This window comes from Indicator indicator, chromosome 11, assembly GCF_027791375.1.
Source record: "Indicator indicator isolate 239-I01 chromosome 11, UM_Iind_1.1, whole genome shotgun sequence".
Classification (NCBI taxonomy): Eukaryota; Metazoa; Chordata; class Aves; order Piciformes; family Indicatoridae; genus Indicator; species Indicator indicator.
The window spans coordinates 28,047,284-28,070,011 of record NC_072020.1 but is presented as its reverse complement, the minus strand read 5'-3'; the positions used below and the strand labels follow the sequence as shown (position 1 = coordinate 28,070,011).

Genomic DNA, 22,728 nt, shown 5'->3' with positions numbered 1-22,728 from the left:
GTTAGAGAGCTTGTCAGCCTGGGAATAAAACAAAACACAGGAAAAAAGAATATTGTGGGTGTATTATATATCTAGCAGTTCCTTTTATAAACACAGTGTGGCCTTCTACTCGTCAAATGGGCAGTTCGGACAGCTTCTATGTGGTTCTCTTCAATCTCTTTCCTCCAAATGTTATTTATCTCAGGGAATTATTTACCTTTTAGCAACATCTGTAATTTGTTTTTACCTATAAGTTCTTGCTTATGCTGAAACTACAAAGAAAGAAACAAAGAAAAGTTTGATTCCAAAACAATCCTAGATGATTTGGGGGTTTTGCCCCTTGAGAAAGTGATGATGCCAAGACTGGGTTAATGTGATTGTATATAGCTGACTAGCCTGACTACAAATGTCTTTTTTGATGTTAATGGTTTATCTAACTTCAAGTTACTTGGTGTTTAGCATCACTTAAAGATTGAGTGTTATTCTGAAGGAGGAGGAAAGAATTGAGACTTGGCTTTCTAGCACATAATATGTTTGTGAAAGCCAAGGAGTGATCTGTACAAATCACATTTAAAGTGGGCAGTTGCTAGAAGTGTGGAGAAGTAAGTTGGAAAAATCTTTAATATTATTTGTTCTTTCCATCTTTCAAGACCCAACACATTAAGTCTTTGGAGTATTCTTGTACCTCCTGACTGCATTGTTGGCCCTCAGACAAAACACTAAAAGGAGAAGTATGCTCAGCTCTCTAGAAATTGGCAAGCGTTATCCTGTTGCTGTGCAGACTTGGCAGGAGTATGAAGGAAGGCGTTTGTAGGAGGCAGTGAGGAGGAAGAGAAAGCAGCATGCCTGAAATGTGTCTTTACATCTGTCTGTTTACTAGCTGTTGTTGGCAGACAGTTCCACTTGTGTTTTTTAGGTACTTGGATATTGCCTGGTGGATGTTAATGTTCATTTACAAGTTATTTCACAAACTCAATAAATTGAAAATTGCTTGCTTTATAAACCTTGTGGAGAAATAGTAGTGATTTTAATCCTGTCTTGACACGGCAAATTAAGTATCTTAAGGCCTAGCATTAGTGCTAGATTTTAGTGGCTTGTTTGCATCCTTCCCTTTATCTATTTCAGATGAGCCTGTGTGCCAGTGTAGAAGTGCTGATTCTTTCATATAACTGGCCTACAATATTTATCTGCAGCTTACAGTCAGGACCCATTAAGGGGAAGTTGATGCATTGCTATAGTGTTACTTTGTGTTAACTGGCTTTGGAAAATACTTCTCATCCAAATGCAGATCATGCAGCTTAATACTGTCTAGAGATAGCAATCTCCTTACATTGAGATTAGGATATCTTGAAGGTCCACATGAGAAAGTTTTGTCAGTTCCCAGTGCTGCTGTGATTTGTGGGCTCTTTGTGAGCATATGACAAATATGTTTATTTAATTTAGAGGAATAAAATTATCTTTTACAGAGATTGAAATCTGCATTTTTGTAGAAAAGGCTTTTAAAGCACGTATTATCACAGATGAGTATTTTAAAACTGACTTCTGTTGGCACTGAACCTTTACTACTAGCTGAATAAGGGTTCTAAATTTAGCCTTTAAGGATTGTTGGGTTCGTCCTCCCACTGATTTCACTGAAAGTATGATATAGATTCTCACCTTGCAATTCAGAGCAGACCTTACTAGTGGGTTGACTGATGCTGCTGTAACAGATAAGTCTTTTTAACTCACTATACGAAATATGCATTGTCTAAAGTACAGTGGATGAAGGCTTTTTTATTATTAGATGATGCTTTCCTCATTGTAAACATAGTATTCAGATGCTACATCTTCATCCTTTTTGCCTTCCACTAATTCCTGAACTTACATCATCTCCTCTTCTGCTCAAAATATGGTTTTCTTCATTCTGCCAGAACTTAACAAAAATGTGCCAGCTTGGTTTGCTTTTATTTTTTTAGAGGTATGGATCAATTTCAACTTAATTTTTAAATGTTTTTTTTTTTTTAGATTTGATAACAAAACTTCTCAGTTGCACCCTGTGATAGGACAAGGGGCAATGAATGTAAACTACAGCACAGGAAGTTCCACCTCAACATGAGGAAAAACTTCTTACTGTAAGGGTCACAGAGCACTGGAATAGGCTCCCCAGAGAGGCTGTGGAGTCTCCTTCTCTGGAGACTTTCAAGCCCTATCTGGATGTGTTCCTGTGTGACCTACACTAGATTCTACGGTCCTAATCTGGCAGGGGAGTTGGACTCAATGATCTCTGGAGGTCCCTTCCAACACTTAACATTCTGTGATCCTGTGAAACTAAGTAGGTCTTTCCTGTCACTGTCTACTTTAGCCAAGATAGTCGTCAATAAACAAGTCAGACTGCTAATTGTTAGTAAAAGCTGTCACGTAGAAAACTGTAGCCATGCTACAATGGGTTTTGTAGGAACCATGGGTTGGAACTGGTATAGAAAAGCTTTCTCTTCCAGCTGTTGTTTCAGACTGTTTCATCTTGTATTACTACTTCCATAAGCTCCAGCTAACAATTAAGTGATGGAAAGAATCTTAGTAGTAACACTGACAAATTGAGACTTCAGCTTTCTGGTAATGTAAAGTAAAATGTGACTTCTTGAAGGATGAATTGCAGACTTCTTCCCTATATGGCCAGATCTGCACTTTACATGGAACAAAGAAAAGGAATATTTAGAAATACAGGAGATAATTCCTTTAAATTTCCTTTCAAAGAGTAAGGTATTTCATGATTCCATTTTTTAAAAAGGACACCTCCTCCAAACTGGAGAAGTGACTGCGTGACTGTATTTCTCTGGCATGATCAGGTTGATAGTGGAGGTTAAATAGTCCAAACAGAGTAATTGATGAATGTATTTCTCTCAAACATTGAAGGTTTAGTGCAGCGTCTTTTCCAAGGGAAGCATGGGAGAGGGCTTAGCAGAGACTATGTGCACACTAGCACTTGCTAAGGTGATTTGAATGATGTTCTAAGACTAAACTAAATAATGAAAGATAGCCATCAGTTGTTCAAACATTGCATCTTGTAGATTCTATGTTCTATTGCAATAAGGCAGCATCATTGTTATATTTGCCAGAATAAAGCTGGTTTGATGCCCCTTTCTTTTATCAGAGAGCCTTTGTAGAGCCACTTTTCAATTGGGTGCCCAGGTTGTGTCTGCTTAGTTTCTTTAGCTTTGTGCATTCTTAGAGAAATGCAATTTTAGAACTTCATGGGAGTGGAAAAGTTGTTGGGTTGATTCAGTGTCTTGAATTTGAGAGATTATATACTTTTTAAATGAACATAAGGCATGAAATAAGGAATCTCCTGTATTCAGTGGTGCAGAGGTTTTGCTTGGGATTTGGCTTTTTGGCCTGCTAATGCAGTGATTGGAGCATCTGTTAGGATCCTTGAAACACTGTCAAGATGAAGCATGTTTCTTAGTTTAGAACCAATAATTTTGACTTATCCCCCTCAATGACAGATGTTCTTATTGGTGAGGAAAAGATCTAAAGGCATAGCAATATTGCTCCATTATTATTTCTGCTTTTATTCTGTGTTTTTAAAGCCTAAACATGCATACTCAGAACGCCCACAATGTTCTCTGTACTCCTAGTACCAAGCACAGCATTTTCACCTCATGTCTTCCCCTGTTCTTCAGGCACTCCATGCCTTGCCTAATCTTTTCTTCCTTGACATGTTTCTTAATTTCTCTGTTACACTTTTGCTGAATGTACCTGATAATAACTTTGCAATCTAGAAATTAAAATGTACATCCCTGATGTTAAAAGGTAGTATGAAAAATGTTACTGAGTTACTCTGAAATGTAAATGAGGTAAAAGTAGTGCAGGATAACTGCATTACTGGTAACAGAAAAAAGGGAAAAATTTGGTACATCGATTTAAGGAAGCTGAAATGAGGACAAAGAAACACTTTGAAACCTGAGATGTCTAAAAAGCTTCTGGTTCCTAATAACTTACATTTTAAACTATTTAACAGTACTTACGTTTGTCAAAAATAAAGGTAGTTTAATAGACCTCTTTTGTTGGAGAGAAGATGGAAAGTAATGAAGAACCTGAAAATTTTGCACTTTAGCAAAATTCATATTTTGACACATATATTTTGAGGGGGAGGAAGGATAAACCCTGTGCAGAAATCATGTTGGCAGCAGCTGCTGTTACAGAAGAGTTAGATAGTACAGTTATGGATGTGTGTGAGGGTATTTTTTCTTCTGTGAGTTTGTTTTGCTTTTTATTTTGTTTTAGGGAGAATGCAAAAGGTAATGGAAGGCAAGGAAGAATAAGCAAATTGTTGAGAGTATCATCCAAAAATGTTCACTGGGAGGGAGACAATTATCCTACAATGACTGAAGTGATGGAATGATTTTATTGAAGTATAGTGCATATTTTGGCTATAACATTGTGTGTAGTCTGGCCAACCAGTGACCAATGTGTAGGGAAACATATCTGTCTCCATTTATTTGAAGGTGTAAAGATGAGTTATTCAGGCTGGTCCAGTGGGATATAACCAGGAATAATAGGCTGGAAATTATTAAGGAAAGAAAAATGCATGCTGTGTCTACCAGGAAAAACTTCCTAGTGACATTCTTCATACACTGTGGAATAATTTTCCAAAGGAGAAGGTTGAAGCCAAGTGCCTCAATATGCTTTAAACCGTACAGGGCAAAGTGCTAGGAACTATTCTGTAGGGAAAAATCTTTAACTGGCAGGAGCATGGCTACATGATCTAATAGATCTTTTCCATCTTTAATGTCTACAATTCTGTTGTATTCTCACACATGGTGTTCAAAAACAGTTAAAGGAAAACTATCCAGATGGAAGTTAAAAATCCTTGTGGCAGCCTTTGAAGAAGAGTAAGGAATAACTGCAGAATTAGAGCCAACATTCCTTTTCTCAGTGAAACTGGTTCTAATATCCATGGCTGTATGTGAGTTGTTACCACATTCCTAGGATCTGCTCTGTTTGTTTGTAGTCACTTTAATGCTTCTATCTGACTCGTCCTGTCAAGTGTTCTGAGATACACAGAAGAAGAAAGACTTCCAAATTTCAGCCTATCACAAGGTGTAGGGTATCAATATTAATTTCTTTTCCCTTTTTTTTTTTTTTAATTTTGATTGTTTCTTTTAGAGAACTCTTAGGGAGTTGCAGGTGGTGTTTGGAAATGTTTCTGGAATTAATGGCTTTGACACTTTATGTGAAGCTTCTTTGGTTTTAAGTGTTCATAGGCTTCTTTTTCTCTATTTGCTCTTTAAATGGAGCCCCTTGTTCAAAGTGTGTCTTTGTCATTTGGTCAAACCACTTAGCATGACTCCTGTGCTTGGGACCGTGAGGATGATGGGCACCAGGACTCAGTAACTCCTGGGGGCACTGAGCAGGAAGGGCAAACAGTAAGGTGCAGCACAGGATGGAACTGGAAGTACACTGTGCCTGCATAGTGCCTTCAGTCAGTGTGAGGACAGTTCCAAACAGCTACAAGCATTGGAGGTGCCACTGAAGAAAATGCACCTTCTTCTGAATCTTAATGCACAGTAGTTGTACTTGCAATTCAGTGTTGCTTTTGATAGACTTTTTCATTCTTAAAACTTAGTTATCACCTTCATTGCTGTAGTCTCACTGGGACACATGGAATTTCCTAGACCAGCTTTAACCTGTATCTGTTCATAAGGAGAGTTAAAGCTTGGCTTAGCAGGAACAGAGTAACACATGGAAATGTCACCTTAATGCTGACCCTTCAGTTTCTGTCCCTGATTCTGTAAGCAGTTGTATTTTAGTTATTCTGTTTTGTGGAAGAATGTTAAATTTAGCTACAGTAAAATAGGAGGGAGGGAGTGTGTGTAACACTTTATGAAAACTTTTATGTATTTTAAATAAATCTACATAATGATTTGATAGTATCCTTTTATGTTGTTTAACCGTTGATAAACTAATGCCATTTTTAAATGTGTAGTTTAGGTCACTGACAGCAATGCTAACCTGGTAAGTATTTGTTATGCATTTGCTTTATATGATACGAGTCGCTAGAAACTGTGTGAGATCCCAGTTACTCAGTAACTGCATAGTTTAACCATATGCAGTCAGAAACAAGACATTTTTGCTGTCATTTTGTTTGCAGTCTGTGTTTCCTTTGCTTTCTGAGAACATCTGGTGGGAATTTGTGGCTCACAGTGCTTGGTATATTTGCCAGTAGGAGTACAGAAAAAGCCAAGTTCACATTTAGCTCTGGCTGAGGAGCATATCTCTTGTGTTTCATTTGTGTTAGATTTCTTACTTTTGCTTAAAATCATGACTTCTCAGAAATCAATATAAAAACAACTTCTAGATAATCTATACAGGCATGTGACTATACATAGTTAGCTCTTCAAACTCAGCTGATTTCATATGTCCAACATTTTTCTGATTAAACTATTTGCCAGAATTGCTGCAGTTGCTAGTAGTTTGAAAGCAGTATTTGGGAACAACTAAGTGGGTTTTGTGTTGAACAAGACATTCTACATCAAATACGCTGCAAGAATAAAGATTTCCTCTTTTTTTAAAAGTTGGAGGACAACTGGAAAAAGGAATTTTTGATGATGTTATTGCCATGTGAAACATGGCTGTAATAGACCTCTAGCTACACTAGGAGTGCACATAGCTTCCCTATTTCTGAAGATATTATCTTAGACTATATAGTAGTGAGGTGTTGGGGGTGATGCAAAGGTTTTGTATCAAAAGCACTCTAATAGAAGCTGATGTGCATTTGGCAAACAGGAAAGTTTCCTGAGATGGAGCATCCTTTTAGCAGTCTCAGCCTGAATTCTGGCTGCCTCTGAGGGCTTCCACCCTGTCCAAGATGGAAGTTCCTGCAGAGAGCACTAATAGCATCTCTCACTGCCTAAGCCTATCATGCTAAGCCATGAGGCTTGACTGCTGTGAAACAATGCAATAAATGCTTTCCAGGACCATAGTGAACATAGCTGATCACCTAAATCCATCATTCCTGTGCTAGAGCAAACAGGACTACAGGAAGGCATTTCTATTAGTGGTGCAGTGACTGGCACACCTAATAAAGAAGAAAGTCATTAAGCTGTTACTGTTTGGTCACTGGCACTTTTTCCACACTGTATTAGTGTGCTTAGCAATTCTTAATCTTAACATTAAATGTGACTATGTGCACTGTTGTTTTCCTTAGCAGACAATTACAGCAATCTTGAATGGAGCATTTTTTGGTAACTGGGTTAAAGGATTCTGAGAAGATTGAAACAGTAGGCAGCAAAGCTTGTTAAGGAGTTTTTATTTTACAAGCCCTCAAGAATTCAGAATATGGCTTGCTTACTACTTTTTAAAGTCCAAATGTCCCTTATAGACTCCATTTCAGAGCCAACATCAAATCTGTGCTATACTTGTCTGAAAATCCAAACATGCACTCTTGGCCGCTACTGTTTACTGAATCAGAACCCTACTGTTTCCACTTGCACTGTATCTAATTTATCATAAGTGACCACAAAAACTAAAATTATTTATATGTTGGCACCTAACAGCTCCACCATAGTTAAGGGTCTGTTGGCATTTCCATTATAAACCTTCCCTTTGAGAGGTTTATAACTTGGCGGTTTTACTTTTGCTTCAGGCTCCAATGTGCCACTTTCATCCAAGCACAAATTCTTCTACAGAATTTCATTTAAATCAGTTTGGCCATTATTTATTTTAGAGTGTGTATGTTGGGGAGTGGAAGGGAACACACTATTTAATTTTGGTTTCAGAAGCTTTTTGGTCAGACTATATAATGAAAGAAAAATGGTGCTTTTTATTTTATTTTGTAGGTACTTAACCCTTCCTTGGATGCATCAAAGTTTCTAAAACTATGCTTTTTCAGCTTGCTCCCAGCACTCACGTGCCACACGTCCACTCCCACCTACCCACTTCTCTTGCCTACCCCTACCCAATGACATGCTTTGAGGAAGGTTTCTGGCAGTCTGGGGGGGGGGGTTTGGATGCACTAACACACAGTGGATGTTCTGTTGAGAAGCCTCAAGCCAACCAGTCCAACCAAGGAAACAGATGGAACTTAATTGGAAAAAGACAGGCTGAGTGCAGTCGTCAGTCAAATGTAACCATGTGTGGTTAAGAGTGGTATTTCCTATGGCTGTGCCATTTCTTGTGGGATGTGTGTGAATTACTACTTGGATGCAGTAATCCTCAGATTCTGAAAGTGCTGTGAGTTGCCATTTTCTCTGGCTCCTGAATGCTGAGCCACAGAGGAATCTCAACTCTTTTTTTTTAGTCATAAATTCTTGCCATAGTACTGTATTATTATGCTAATTAAATTCTTGCCACACGAATTACGCATATCTGTAATGTTTCAGTACTAATCATAGTAACAGAGTACCAATGTGCTTTTACATTGTGGTTTAAGAATACAAAATAGGGAAATCATGTACAGAGAGGTAGAAGCTTTTATTAGACCAAAGAGTACAGCTGTAAATGGAAGACAGGTTTCTGAGTCAGTTCTTTCAATACACAGTGCAAGAAGCAGTAAAGTACAGTACCTTTTTTATTTTTATTTTACTATTTTTATCTTGCTATTGAATTACAAAAAAGACTACTTGATGGAAAACAAAATGGGGAGAGGATATGTGGCTTGGTGAGTTCTTGTCTTTTTTTTCGTGCAGATTACTGATCGGACAAACGTAGTGAAAGTGCTTTGCTGTATTTTGTCTTCTGTTGGCAAAAGGGAGAAGGGAGGTGTGAGTGTAATTATGACAGCAGATACTAACAAGCTATTGAACTATAGGGCAGTAGACCCCATTGGGGCATTTGAAAGTCGTCTTCAACTTGGTTTTTTATTTGCTTATTCCAGATTTCAGGCTGAGGGAGCTGGGGTTGTTCAGCCTGGAGAAGACGAGGCTTTGGGGAGACCTGATAGCAGCTTTCCAGTTGCTGAAGGGGGCCTACAGGAAGGATGGGGAGAGTCTGTTTGCAAGGGCCTGCAGTGACAGGACAAGGGGCAATGGCTTCAAACTAGAGAAGGGCAGATTTAGATTGGATGTCAGGAAGAAGTTCTTCACTATGAGGGTGGTGGAATACTGGAATGGGTTGCCGAAGGAGGTGGTTGAGGCTCCTTCCCTGGAGATATTCAAGGTGAGGCTCGATGAGGCCCTGGGCAACCTGATCTAGTTGAGGATGTCCCTGCTGACTGTGGGGTGGTTGGACTGGATGACCTTTAGGGGTCCCTTCCATCCCGGACCATTCTATGATTCATTCTATGATTCTATGTTAATGAATTTTTAGCTCAGACATTCCAAATCTTGAACGCTTTAGAGACAACTCATTTTAAATTTTATTAGTTTATTTTTAGTTTGTCGACATTAACACTTAAAGGCTAAACTGACAGCTAAAACTTTAGTAAGTATTAAAATCTGCTATTTTCAGCTTTGAACTCTGGAAACAGAAGATTACAGAAATAACAAATGTTGCAAGATATGATTATTTCATCACTATCTCTAACTTTAATAACATTTTTACTGATATCCCTTTATTGCTAAGGATCAAGAAATTTAGACTATATGCAGTCATGGGAAAGAAAATCATTAGCAGTACCTAACAGAGCACATCTACAAAGTTCCAATTCAGCATAAAACACTTAAACATCTACTTAAGTCCATCTATTTCGGAGGGACTTTAGTGCAGGTTGAAAAGGTGTGTCCTCCGTGTCTGTTAAGTGTCTGTGCGGTAATCTGTTTTATACTATTGAGTTACTATCTTCGAAACTCAAGGTTTTCAGCAAACAATGAGAGCTGACATCCTGGACATGATTTGGCTGACCTTCTTGTGTGGCTGTAAAAATTGTTTTAATTTTTTGGAAATATCCTTCATCCCAAACTAAACATAGACAATTTGTTATTTGGTGTCACCTAAGCTCAAGGGTTTGTTGTTTCCTATTTTCAGCATCTAACCTTATTGATATATTGTTTAAACCTTGTGGAAATGTAATTTAGCACAAGGACTTCAACTCCTCTGTTGGAAATGAGATGGTATTGAGTTGGAGTATTTTATTATTATTTTTAAAGCAGCATCTCCTGCAAACATGACCCTGAAGCAGAACTATGTATTTAGGCTTTGCAAGATGTTATGTTTCATTACTACTCTATTTATGTGTCTTCAGCACAACAATGGCTGACTCACTTTAAATACTCTCCCTCACTTCCTAACTCTCTAATTAAAGAAGAAATAATGTCCATATTTTCTTCTCCCTTCATTGACTTCAGTGAGTACATTGCTGTTTCTCACGAATTTGCAGCTGGGAGTCAGCGCTCTTGACTCTCTGTCACTTTATTGTGGAACAGCTCAAGTGTCCTATGCTAGCTGATGAAAGAAAACACATTTTCTAAATTCCAGTTGCTGCCCTGGATTTCCAGTAACAAAATATACAGGATTCTGGGGCAAGGAATAGGACTGAAGAATGTTTATTAGATGAAAGGTACTTGTCTCTAATTACCTGGCACAGACCGTGTTTGCAAAGGATTGTCTCCTTAATTGATGCATGGCTTTAGTGCAGAGTTTCAACTGTTCCTGCTGCTCATGTAGGGTGCTGAAACCATTGAACTTTGTCTGCAGCTTTGCTGAGCATTATTAGAATATGTACCTGTACTGACAATTCTCATTAGGAAGGCATCTACCTGCTCTTGGTTACCTGGCACTGGTTGCTTCAGCTGGATTTGAACTTCCCAACCTTAGGATGTTTTTTCAGAGGTCAATACAGCTTGGACACAGCTGTGATATCAGGGGCTAATCTGTGCCTTACAGTATCCCTTACTTTGCCTCCCTAATCACAGGTATTTCCTATAAAAGTCAATAAATATTATTGTCACTATGAATAAGTACTCACTATGGTGAGGTAGAACTCCATAGTTTTTATGTATTTAAATAAACCACCTGGAAATTAAGTTGCGGGGGGGGGGGAGATTCAGCCAGGAAGGCACAGTTCAGCCAGGAAAGCCCCAAGTGTCGTACATACTGCGTTCAACATTTTTATTTTCCTTTAAAAAACAAGTAAAAGCAAGCAAAGATATACAGAAAGATGTAAACATGCTCTCAGAAAACCAGGCCCTGAATTTCTTTTGTTATGTTAATTTTCATGTATTTGTTGAAACAGCTGTAATTTTCCCCAGTATTTAGAAACTCTCAATACTGGCTCACGCTTACCTACACTTTAGTGCACTTGTTCACTATAGAACATGACTTTCCAAAAGTGCAGAGAGTATATTACATGCAGGTGTACTACTTGCAGGTGTTCCTGTTATATCAGTTGTGGATTATTTTAAAAATAAAGCCTGTGGCTTAAGTCTGAAGTTACAAGGAACATGTACAATAAATCTGGTGTGTTTAACTGATGATAGTGAAAATGCTATGAAGAAATACGAATAGCTAGTATGCCTTCTAAAAGAATTCATAGGATAATATCTCTTATTAATATACTTCTCATATAGCTTTATATGAATTAGTAGTGTAGTTATTAATAGTTAATGTTTGACTGTTTCATTTTCTCCTTCTTTACACTGACTCCATGTGCAGCTCAGTCAGCAGCAATTTCTTAGGAAAAGACTCTTTAGTGAGCAGCGATGTTGCAAAATGAGTTTTGTGGACTTTTTTGTTGCTTTCTGTAGTACTGTAGTATATTTTAGACCTCTTAATAATGTAAAAAAGTAAATAAGGACTTAATTGCAGTTCTTTGCTCCATGCTAAGCCAAATACTTGGCATGCAACTGTCATAAGGGTTTCCTTTCTGTCTCGCAATGACCCTAACTTGACCCAAAATGACGAGTTTCTGTAGCCACTGCTGTGGCACAGGTCCAGAAGGGTTCTTATCTGTCATTTGGTGGTTGCTTCGTGTGTGTGTGTTTTACCATAGTGTCTGCTATCAGTTCCTACAAAGATAGAAAAACTAGTTCCAGATATTCTAATGATATTTTCATTAATCTGCTTCCATATACACAGTGGAGCAGCAGAGACATCTAGACACCATATTTTTTTTCATTTAAAATAATAATAATATATGCTGGAAATACATAGATTTAAAATATTTGTCTGTTTCATTATAAATCCATTTAAAATACTAATCATAATTCATGTTCCCTCATTCTTTCCACATTTAGGGGTGTTACCTGGGTTTGGAATAGCCAGCTGTCTCAAACACTATCCGCATTTTTAAAGGAATAAGAATTCTTGGCAGACACTGGAACAATTAATTGGCTTTTTCAGCCAAGTCAGGTTAGGAAAGTATTTTGTGGGGAGGGGGCCGGGTGGGAGGGGAATACAACCTCCTGGTTTCAAGTTTGAGTTCTATTAACCCTTTAGGAATGGTAGTCAGACTTCTTACTAAGCACAGTTCTCCATCTCTGACATTTATGAAATTTATTTCTGAAGTAAAAATATTCTAAACTATGAATATACAGGGCAAATAACTTTTTTTTATGGGGAGATGTCTGAGATGAGGCAGCAAAGGCTGAATCTAAATCATGATGGATTTTAAAAACCTCTGAAGTTAAATAAGCATTAGACTCTGTGTTAAAGAACTCTGACCTCCTTCTAGTAGATACTTTCAGAACAGAAGGAGGAAGGTGACAACTGAAGCACAGGATGATGTGGTCTTCATGTTGGGTTAGGATAAAATATTTCCATGCTGGGCTTGGCTCACCACATTCAATGCCTTTGCTTAATCACAGATGTTTAGTTAATATTTACTTTCCAGCTCTTGTAGCTTTGCTTATTTTCATTCTAAAACCAGAAAAGTTCTAAACATCAACTTTTAATTATGTATATGTCCTCAAATTAATTCAGTTTTGGGGTTTTTTTGTTTTTTTTTTTTTAAGGCTTGGAATTGTTACGCAGTCTGCTTTTTCACAATTCTGCGTACCTTTTGGTGCCAATGAATCAATTTATGGCAAAGAATTTTCATTACAGTTGCTTTTAGCAATGGGATGCTCATGTTCTGAAGACTTGTTTGTTTGTTTGTTTGTTTGTTTCAGTTGTCCTTTATGGGGTAAACTACTAGTAGTTTAGACTGGAAACTGTAAAGTTAAACTTTTTGGAATCGTTACTGCCCCAAGTGGGAATATAAACCATATTGAACAAAATTTATTTAGCCTATTAAAAAGTCAGCCTAAAACTCCATTTAATTAGTTTACACTATTACATCACTTCTAGTGGGGAGTAGAACTTACGCAGAGTAAAAGGAGCTCTATCAGGTGAGCTGACTGTGGCCCATATGGGGCTTTAAGATAATGATGAGTTTAAATTTCCTCTTAGAGCTAAGTGAGAATAAAACTGGAGGCAATAAATACTCTTGGCCAAAGCCATTAAATGAAAAAGCTGGGAATTCTCCAGCTCTTGACTTAAATTGTTTGTTTATCAGCTGGCGCCTAGTCTGGAGTCAAGAGCTGGAGATTTCTATCTGTGACAGAACTTTGAAACTCTTGCAGGACACTTTCATTTTAACTTAAGGTAACTTGAGTTTATAGCTTTGGCTTTAAAGATTACTAATGATTTACTCATTTCCTTACCATTTAACCAGAGAGGACTTTTTCCCAGGAAGGGATCTGTGTTTATTTAGGGCCTTTGTCTGCAGAGGGATTAAAAGGCAGCCCACCAGCATTGTGAACTTGATGGTAATAAAAGGTCACCAACACACACCATAAAAACGTTCTTACTATGGAATTAATTATACAGTGTAATTTTACAAAGCATTTCAGTAACCCTCCTTTTAGACTTATGCTGTATTTGATTTTACCTCAAATGGGGAAAAATTCAACTTTTGGCATCAACTGTGTGAATTTGCCTCTGTGTGTATGTGTTCTACTATTTACAGTGTAATGTACTCATCAGCAAGTTCAACTCACAATTGAAAACAATTGTAAAATTCCAGCTGAAGTTAGATCTGGACATGTGAACTTTTAAGACTTAAAATACTGCAATCTGGGAGCAACAGAATGAAAACAAAACAAAACAAAACAAAACTTGTTAGCTAAGAAATGCAAATGATTAACTTAATCACTGTTGCCATGTTGGGTATTTTTATGGAATATTGCATATTTTCCAAGCCACTAAGCACTGTTCAAACAGAATCCTGTTATTTTTTCTAAGCCGCCAGGTGGCATTGCAGCCCAGCCTGCTCGACATTGATCATTTATAAAGGCTTGAACAGAAGGCATTTTTCTCCTCCACCCCATTCATTTTCTCTGACTTTTAGGGCTTAATTTAGAATATTTGATAATGATGATTAATGTTCCTAGAACCAAAAGTTATTTAATTCTAGATTTTGTAAAGGTATTGGCAAACCTTTTTTTTTTTTTTTCCTTTGGTAAGGTGATGGCAACAAAATTATTTTCCTGTTTAACTTAATGTATGAGGTTGGATTCATCCACAGTAAAGGTCAGAATAATTTCTTAAAAGCTGTGGAGTGGACACAGAAGGCATAGAAGAATGGGTAAGGAATTCTATGTGGTTTTCTGTATCAAGTTCAAAGATACCTTGCTGTCTTCAAAGTAAAGATTAAAAAGTACAGTTATGAAGTTGTTTTTTTCCTCTTTTGCCTTAAAAAGATAGCTTTCATCAACTTTCAGTTATCCTTTAATCATACCCTCTATGCTTTTTTATAAATGGACAAAAGAAAGAAACATACCTATGCAAAATAACTTTCACCAGTTAACTAATTATTAAATAGCCAGTAACATTTGTCAATCAGACAGTTTAACAAATTTAATACAATAATTTAGTCAAAAATATAGCAAATCTCTGGTTTGAATAAGGGGTGGATTTTTTCCCCCCAGTCTTTTTTTTTAATGTGTACTTTTATGCTTTTTGCTAAAATGGATGAATTTTAAACACTACTACAGTAATGTAGCTGCAGTTTTACTGAGTGCAGCTCTTGTGCTGTTCCCCTTTTTCTTAGGCCATTTAATGTGCATAACCCATTTTAAGAAATGTATATGTTTTCAAAGTAAGAGTCTCTGACCTCCCACCTTGCTGAAGTCCAAACATAGATGTTTTGTTGTAGGCTATCTGAGATGCGGCATAACCGAAATACTAAAAATTCAGATACTAAGGGAATAAGAAAAAAAATGCAATCATTTAAGTAATACTTTCAGCAAATAGTATTTTTACATTGATTTCTTTGCTAAGAAAACAAGTAGGAGAAGAGGTAATTGAGGCTTTTGACCCTGGATATTAAACTTTTAAACATGATACAACAGTCTGCCTCTGAGCTTTGTTGTATACTGATATTGCTACTTACTTAACATCAAAAAGCTGTGGTAGTTTGCCTTTATAGATTGTGCCTGTGTTCTGGAATTGCCTCCTGCTGTCCTTGCACTGTTTCTTAGTTTAAAGTGTTAGATTTTCTCATCAAAACTTTAAAGCCCAACGTTTAGTTAACACTTGTTCTATCAAATCTGATACAGTAGACCGGTTTGGGATGAAACTGTTCTTTTCATTAACAAATACGATAGCTCGACAGGCCTCTTTCCCAGCACATCATGGGGGTTTTTGTGTAATGATATGCACATGCAGATTTTACATTGCATGTAATCTTTATGTTTGCCCAGTTTGCAGTCATTGCTCTAGGACTAGAGTAAATGACTTTTTTTTGCCAAGATTCCAAAAGTAAACTGGCCTCATTAAAAATAATGGTTGCTGAGGAATGAATCTCTGTAAGCCGAAGCAGTTTGCTTATAGACCTGTTTAACCCACAACAGAGTTTTGATTCCCTGTGTACTGGTTCAGTTCCATGGGACACCAGTGCTGCTGAGAGCTGCTATGGGATTCACAGCAGAGAAGTGAAAAACAAGAACATCTGGAAAAAGAAGAAAGAAAAGAGTCGTAGTATCCATTTAAGATCCAACGTGTTGCTTGAGTTAGCTAGATAAAAATTGGAGAGTAGGGGAAGAAAGAACAAAGTAGTAACATGTCTTTTTAATGACTTCAGAAAACAGAATTCTCTTTGACTTTTCATTTGACATGAGTAATATGTATGTGTATACGTATTGTGCCAAAAGCATGGCAATGATGTGGATTGCTTTGCCCGTTTTTATAGTAGTTTGAGAAGGATATTTTTTTAATAGAAAATTCAATATAAAGGTATAATGGGAATGTTTAATTGCTATAATCAGTTACAGCTATAGTCATTTTAGAGTGGCTGGATTTTATAGTATTTGTGTACTTACTGCGTTAAACTTTACAATAATTATTTCCTACATAGACACTTAATTTTTTTTTTCATCCTTCTGTTTGTAAACGTTTTTGGCTTGGGTCAGTAAAAATGGTAATGGTTAAATATACAGCATGTGTTCTTTAGAAATATTAAAAATACTTGGCTATGTTGCTAGCAAAAGTTGGGTTTTGTTAAGATACATTTACATGTACACAAAGGATGTGGCTATGCACAGGATTTTTTGCAGTTGGTGTTCCTTGTAATATTTTGGTTTAACCCTAAATAAAATTTAAAAAAGTCCAGAAAGGCCTTTGCTTAAATGGGGGGGGGGGGGGGGGGGAAGTCTGCATATTCCCAAAGATGTACTATTATTTGTTTTTAATCCAATTTTACATTTTATTTTATGTTTTTAACAAACCACTAGTTAGTGGAAATTAAAGACAGCACACCAAATGAAACTTCTAGCCTCGGGTTTATACTCCAGCTCATACCTGCTCAAAAGTAAACACAGAGGAAGAAATTAAAGCTATTTCTGTAGAAAACATTCTCAGGCTTTTAAAGAAGATGCCCAGGACCATTTTTTTCACCTTTTTCTAGGATTAGAGATTTACAATTTCTTAAACTGGATGTAAAATAGGTAAGTAAAGAGATCGTAAGGTAAAAATCTTAAAGCCCCAGCAAGTTTCAGAACTGAAACCTGCAGAATCTGCTTTAGAAACAGAATGCCCAGCTGGCATATGTTTGATAATAGAGCAGGCCTGAGAACTGTTAGGAACAGTGTCCTCAAGAAGTGTAATAACTTTTCAAAGGTCAGTGCTGTTACTTGTGTCAAAAGTCTCTTCTGTAGTTACATGTTCCTGTACCTTTGCTCAGGGCTGTGCCTGACTGGATAAAGTGTGATGAGATTGCAGAACTTCCCCCTCCCAAGACACCAAGTACCTGTAGTAAGAAAACCTATTCTGTGGGCAAGGTGAGGCATAGGCTAAACTGTTTGTGAAACCGTTGGTTGCAACGTTGAACAGTGAAGGAAACACAGCAATTGAAGTAAAAACTATTCAAGAAAAAGTGGGATATAAAATCTTAATTATTTTATGGTCTTCAGAGAACATCTTTTATATGGGTGTTCAGTTGCCTGTCTCAGATTATTACTCTCTTGAAAAAAGTGAAAAGAACACTGACTAGAGCAAGAGGCAAGGGGTTTCCTGTCATGAAGGAGTGGTACACATCCTAGTTGGAGTTGATGATCTTAAGGGCCTTTTCCAACCCAAACAATTCTGACTGTGTGACAATCTGACTCTGTGTGTGTGGCTGATACAAATACTTCTGGATTTTTTTGTTTGTTTTCTTGAAAATAAAACACCTGTTAAATAAGGTGACGGTCAGTAAACTGAGTGTATTCTATAAGTACATCATTGCTTGTTCCTAATTTGACATTTTAAAAGAATTTAGAAATAATATTTCAAGCAAGTGATAGTGTACATGAACTATTTAAAGTTCTCACCTATGGCCTATGTATTTTTTAGGTGCTAGTAGATAGGGCATGGTAAATAGTGCACATGTGTGCATTTATATCCATGTTCTTTTTTCTTATCTTAGTGTCCTACGTTACAATCAGAAATGACCCAATAAAATGAGCAACAGAAAGTGTAAAATTTCCTTACAACAACATGAACCTAAAATAACCATTTTATAATGCCAGTGAGGTAGCTGACTGTGTGCCTTATTGGGTAATAAGGTATTCTTTGATGTGTTTACTGCATTCAGCCTTTCACACAGATATGTATTCAGGCCATAAAATGACAATAATTGTAGTAGCGTACACCTTTCCTTCTTGCTGAATTATTTCTGTTGCATTAATGATTATCTACTGCAATAATTTTTGTGCTATTATAAAAAAAATATAGAGAGGAGAATTGATAGAGTTTCAGTTTCTAACTTAATTATGTTGAGATCTCAGATTTCATATATGTAAAAACATTTAGTGGTTAAAAGTTGCGACACTGCAGTGCCTCAGAAGACTGAGATAACTTTAAATTATATGTAAATAACGTGTTATATATAATACATAGTATTAGAGGAAACTCAGATTAGTAGGATTAGACGACTGAAAAAAATTATTACCATTTTTTGCAAAACTGATGTTCTTTGCTGGTTCCACATATTGTGCTGGATAAGTGTGCTTGAGTTCTAAACATAGCACCAACACTTCGTCTTCTTCTACAGTGTCAGTTTTTATAACATTTTGGATAAAAATCAATTTATTCTTCCTTACAAAAGGAACTGACCATATTGCTAGACTATAAGAAACTTTTTATCATTTGAAGAATGGGGGTTTTGAAGAAAAAAAACCCCTAGCATAGTCGTATCTCTTCCATTAGATAAACTACACCTTGCATTAGAATTAGTTTTTATTATTCAATACTTTACAATCTTATGGTTTTCAAAGCTGACTGACCTGCATGGAGAATGTGTGTGTCTCTGTTTGTCTGTTAACTTTGAGCAACACACTTAGGTCTTATATTATGAGAATAACCTGTATGCTTTGAAGACCAGTAGAGTAACAGTAAGGGTAATCAACAGTAAAAGTATCAAACAGTAGGCATAAACAGTACTTGATCCAGAGCTGTGTGTGGTAGGCAACTAGAAGATAGTAATGAGAGCTGTAGATGCTGAATGACAATGAACTACTGACAAACCAATTTGAATGACTGAGAGCATGGGTGTGTATGGTGAAGGAAGAAAAAAAAAAGGGAGAGGACTGAAAGATCTGTGCTTCCCAGTAAAACTGGACGGGCAAGTTAAATGTTAGAGACTCTTTTGGAGGAAGAATATTCTCTGAAGGCAGGAAGTCATATAGTGAGGAGAAAGAAGATTTTCCTAGAAAGCTTAGCCTAAAAGGTTTTCCTAAAATTTCTTGGGTAGCAAGGAGTGCTTGACTGGGAGATTTTTTTTTTCTGAAAGTGAGAGCCACATGCTGAAGATGCTTCTTTGATTGAGCTATGGCTTTCTTCATGTAATCTGTGAACATGTAATCAGCTCCTAGACAGGTAAACTGAAGAAAAATATCTAAGTAGAAAATGCTGTAATGAGTATTGAGGGCAGAATGTGACACCACTGGTCTGTGGACTGCCCAAGGAAAAGCTAAAGGTATGACTCATGTTGGTAAGACACATTCGGAGTTACTAACTGGAACCAGGAAGGGGAGGTCACAGGGAAGAGAGAAGACTGTATGCATATGAGTGCTGGCTTGGAGAATTCTATGAAATTGAAGTGCCATTGGCTGTATTTCTCTCTCCAAGGCTTTTACATCTTGTTCTTGTGGGATGAATTTGTCTGAATAACTATATTATACCACAAAGGAATAGCTTCGTTACTGTGAAGGTTACTTTGGCCAATAGAAAGACTACAGACCTATTGGATGAAGACTACGATTTCCTCAAGGCTTTGTCATGGGCACAAACAGTGTGAGAAAACATTGCAAAACTGGAAAAGCAATGCTGGTTAGCATATCCCAGGCTAATTCTAGCCCTCATTCTGAAATCTGGTCTGTTTAAGGGGAGGTGTTTTCTATCATTCATTGGGAAGGAAATGCCAGTGTACTGTTCCAGTATCTCATTTTCAGAGAAGTCCTGATTTATAGGGACTTCTGGAGGTTATCTCTTCCAGCCTCCCCCTTGAAGTAAGACTGTTGCCAAAATGGGATGAGGCTTTTTTCTGCCAAATCCTGAAAACCTTCAAGAGTGAAGATTCTATCAACCTCGTCTGCTTAACTAGGTTCAGTGCCAAACTCCTCTACCAGGGAAGGGGTTTTGTAGCCAGTGTGCAGAGGTTAGATAGTGATGCCAGAGTTACATCCCAGTTTCCCCTTTTCCCTAGCAGAAAAGCAGTTCATGGACAAAGAAAAACTCTCAGTAGATAAATTTTTCTAGTTAGTTCTGCTATTTTTTGAGGTATGACAGATCTGAAAATTCTGTCTCGTTTCATGAATGCTATACTTTAGACATTGTTGGAATTTTAAACGTAGTTCTGAGAGTCTCAGAATTAAACAATGCCAGTAATCCAAAGATACATGCAGCTGGACTTAAGTTTGTCATTATCTAAGTAGTTTTGAAAATAGGCTTTGCGTGTCAAGTTTTATTTTGAATCCAGAATTTAGACATGATCCTATAATTTCTTTGAACTGCATGGATTCATCGCTAATTTGGTGTCTTGTTTTTGCCTGGACAGACAGTCCAGGCAAAGCCAAAGGAAAGTATATAGGCAGTATTTAGTTCTTTTTCTATCTCTGCAGCCTTTATGAAACTGGCATATTTAGTCAATCACCTTCTTGGATACTTCTGTGAAAATGAAAAATGATTATGTAATTAGGACATCTATAGCAAAGCCATGACAGAGCACTTGTTAAGTGGGTCTTCTATTGCCTGATCATGTGTAATCTTTTTCTTAGAGATGGATCATTTTATCACAGTGAAAAAAACCCTTCTATTCTTCTTTGCTCAGCTTTTTTTTTTTTTTTAATGTGGTAGCATTAATAAGTCCTTGGAATTCCTTAAGAGTGGAAACCTAATAATTATCTCTTTGCTGTCAAAGAGCCAGTCTAGTTGATGCTTGGTTTTTGCAACATCTAATGTCAAGGTTCTGTACCAGTAATTAGTACAAACACTTCCCACATACTGAATTTATGGCACTGTGACCACATTTTTACATATGCTGAGGGATACTGAGGATATTAAGAAATATGCTCTGTTATCTCTCCCTAGAAATTTTTGGTGGGTTTTTTTGTTGTTGGCGTTGCTGTTGTCTGGCAGCGAGTGTAATGAGATCAAACTGTGTTAGTCTGTAATGCGTTTCACTTTGCTATACATGATATTTAAAAGAAGCATCCTTTACCATCCTGCCAGTATCATGTGGAAATGCAAGATAACTTCTACTGGAGACTATTGCCACTGTTAGAAGATATTAAGTGGCCAAATAAAGCAAACATACTGTTCTGGAGGCCTGCCAAAATGCAAGTGAGCTATTGATATTGAATCTTTGGCATTAGTGTTGTTCTAGGAGCAGATGAAAAAAAGTAATAACTTTTTCTCATGAGCTAGCACAAGTAGTCGATGAAAGTTAGATTTTTTTTTTTTTATGCTACATGGGAGCATTTCTAGTTACTTCAGTCAGAAATTAATAGAAATTAATTTCTAGGATCCTGAGTTAAAAGATTGAAAGAACCTAAGCACTGTGTGAAGCACACATGTATGTGTTATCAATCTTACCAGCAGTGCCAAAGTGTTTTGCTGCAGGTCATATTGTCAAGTCCTTTTCTTACTGTGGACAATACATGAGCTGTAAATCTTTGCACCTACAATTTAGTGTTACAGAACTCTGCTCATTGCCATAATAATTGAGCTGCTTCTGCTTTATTCTTGAAGAAGAAAATATAATAAATGCCTCAATTTGAAGCTCTGTTAGTTTAGAAGGGATTATTTTTGTTTATATATGGGGAAAACCATGCAATCTCTTTTACCTTGGAATGGATTGTTATTAGTGGGTAACTTCATATTCTTTAATTTTCTTTTCACAGGACTGCAATCCATAATCTTGGAGTACTTGCTGTATAGTTTCCATAACTTGCATATGTTCATCTACTGTTGGCAGCTGAATGTGGTAGATGGTATTTGTTGGAGGTTGTATTTATCAATGGAAGGGAATGTCTCTTGAATAGGTAGATCCACAGTTAGGCACATCTCTAGGAAAATTGATACAGATTGTGGAATCAACTGAGGTCACTGAGGGACAAAGGCAGTGGAGTACTATTGGGAGAGGAATGAGCACGTCTGCTCACAGTGTCTTCTGCTACTACAGAATTTTTAAGTGTATTTGAGTGTCAGTTGGAGTGTCTGCATTGTGCTGTGTGGTGGCTCTGCTGGACCTTGCTCTTTCTTTGCCACCAACTGACTTCTGTGACATAAGAATTCTGTCTCTGCAATGTGTGTGTCCAAAGCCTGGTAGACCAGCAGACTTCTGGCTAGCTTTGTGTTGTCTGTATGTGTTCTGTTGCCAGAGTTTTTGTAGGATTTGGTAGCTCTGATGCTCTCCTTCAACCATCTCCTCTACTGTGCTCATGCAATGGGGTGCACATTCTTCAAATCATTTCCATATTTTGATGAACATAAATACTTGGGTTTAGTGGTATTTATTTCCAGTCAGCTGGTTTTTATTTGAGCACTGACTGTGATTTGCCTCCTTTTAATTTTGAGAAAGGTGGGTGATTGTCAAAAATAAATATAAAGAAAATGTAATTTTGAGTGACACATATTCCTGGTGCTTCAGCCTGTGGTGTTTTATTGGCTTTCCAACAGATCATAAATGCTGTTTGAGTGAGAGCTTTAGAGAATGATATTTGACATCTTATCTAAATGGTCAGTCCCTTATTATTCACTGAAAAGGCCAAAGAGTAGCAGGAGATAAGGATTAAAGCATGGGCCCTCTCCAACTCCAGAGTTAAAGGACAAGTCATAGAGATGATTTTTTCTTACCTTATGCTGAAAAGAGCTGAA

At 37.1% G+C, this 22,728-nt stretch overlaps 1 protein-coding gene across 1 annotated transcript in view; it reads left to right on the top strand.

Moving 5' to 3' along the window:
- Window positions 1-22,728, top strand: part of HIBADH (3-hydroxyisobutyrate dehydrogenase) — an 84,270-nt gene that overhangs the window by 16,688 nt on the left and 44,854 nt on the right. The window lies entirely within an intron of this gene.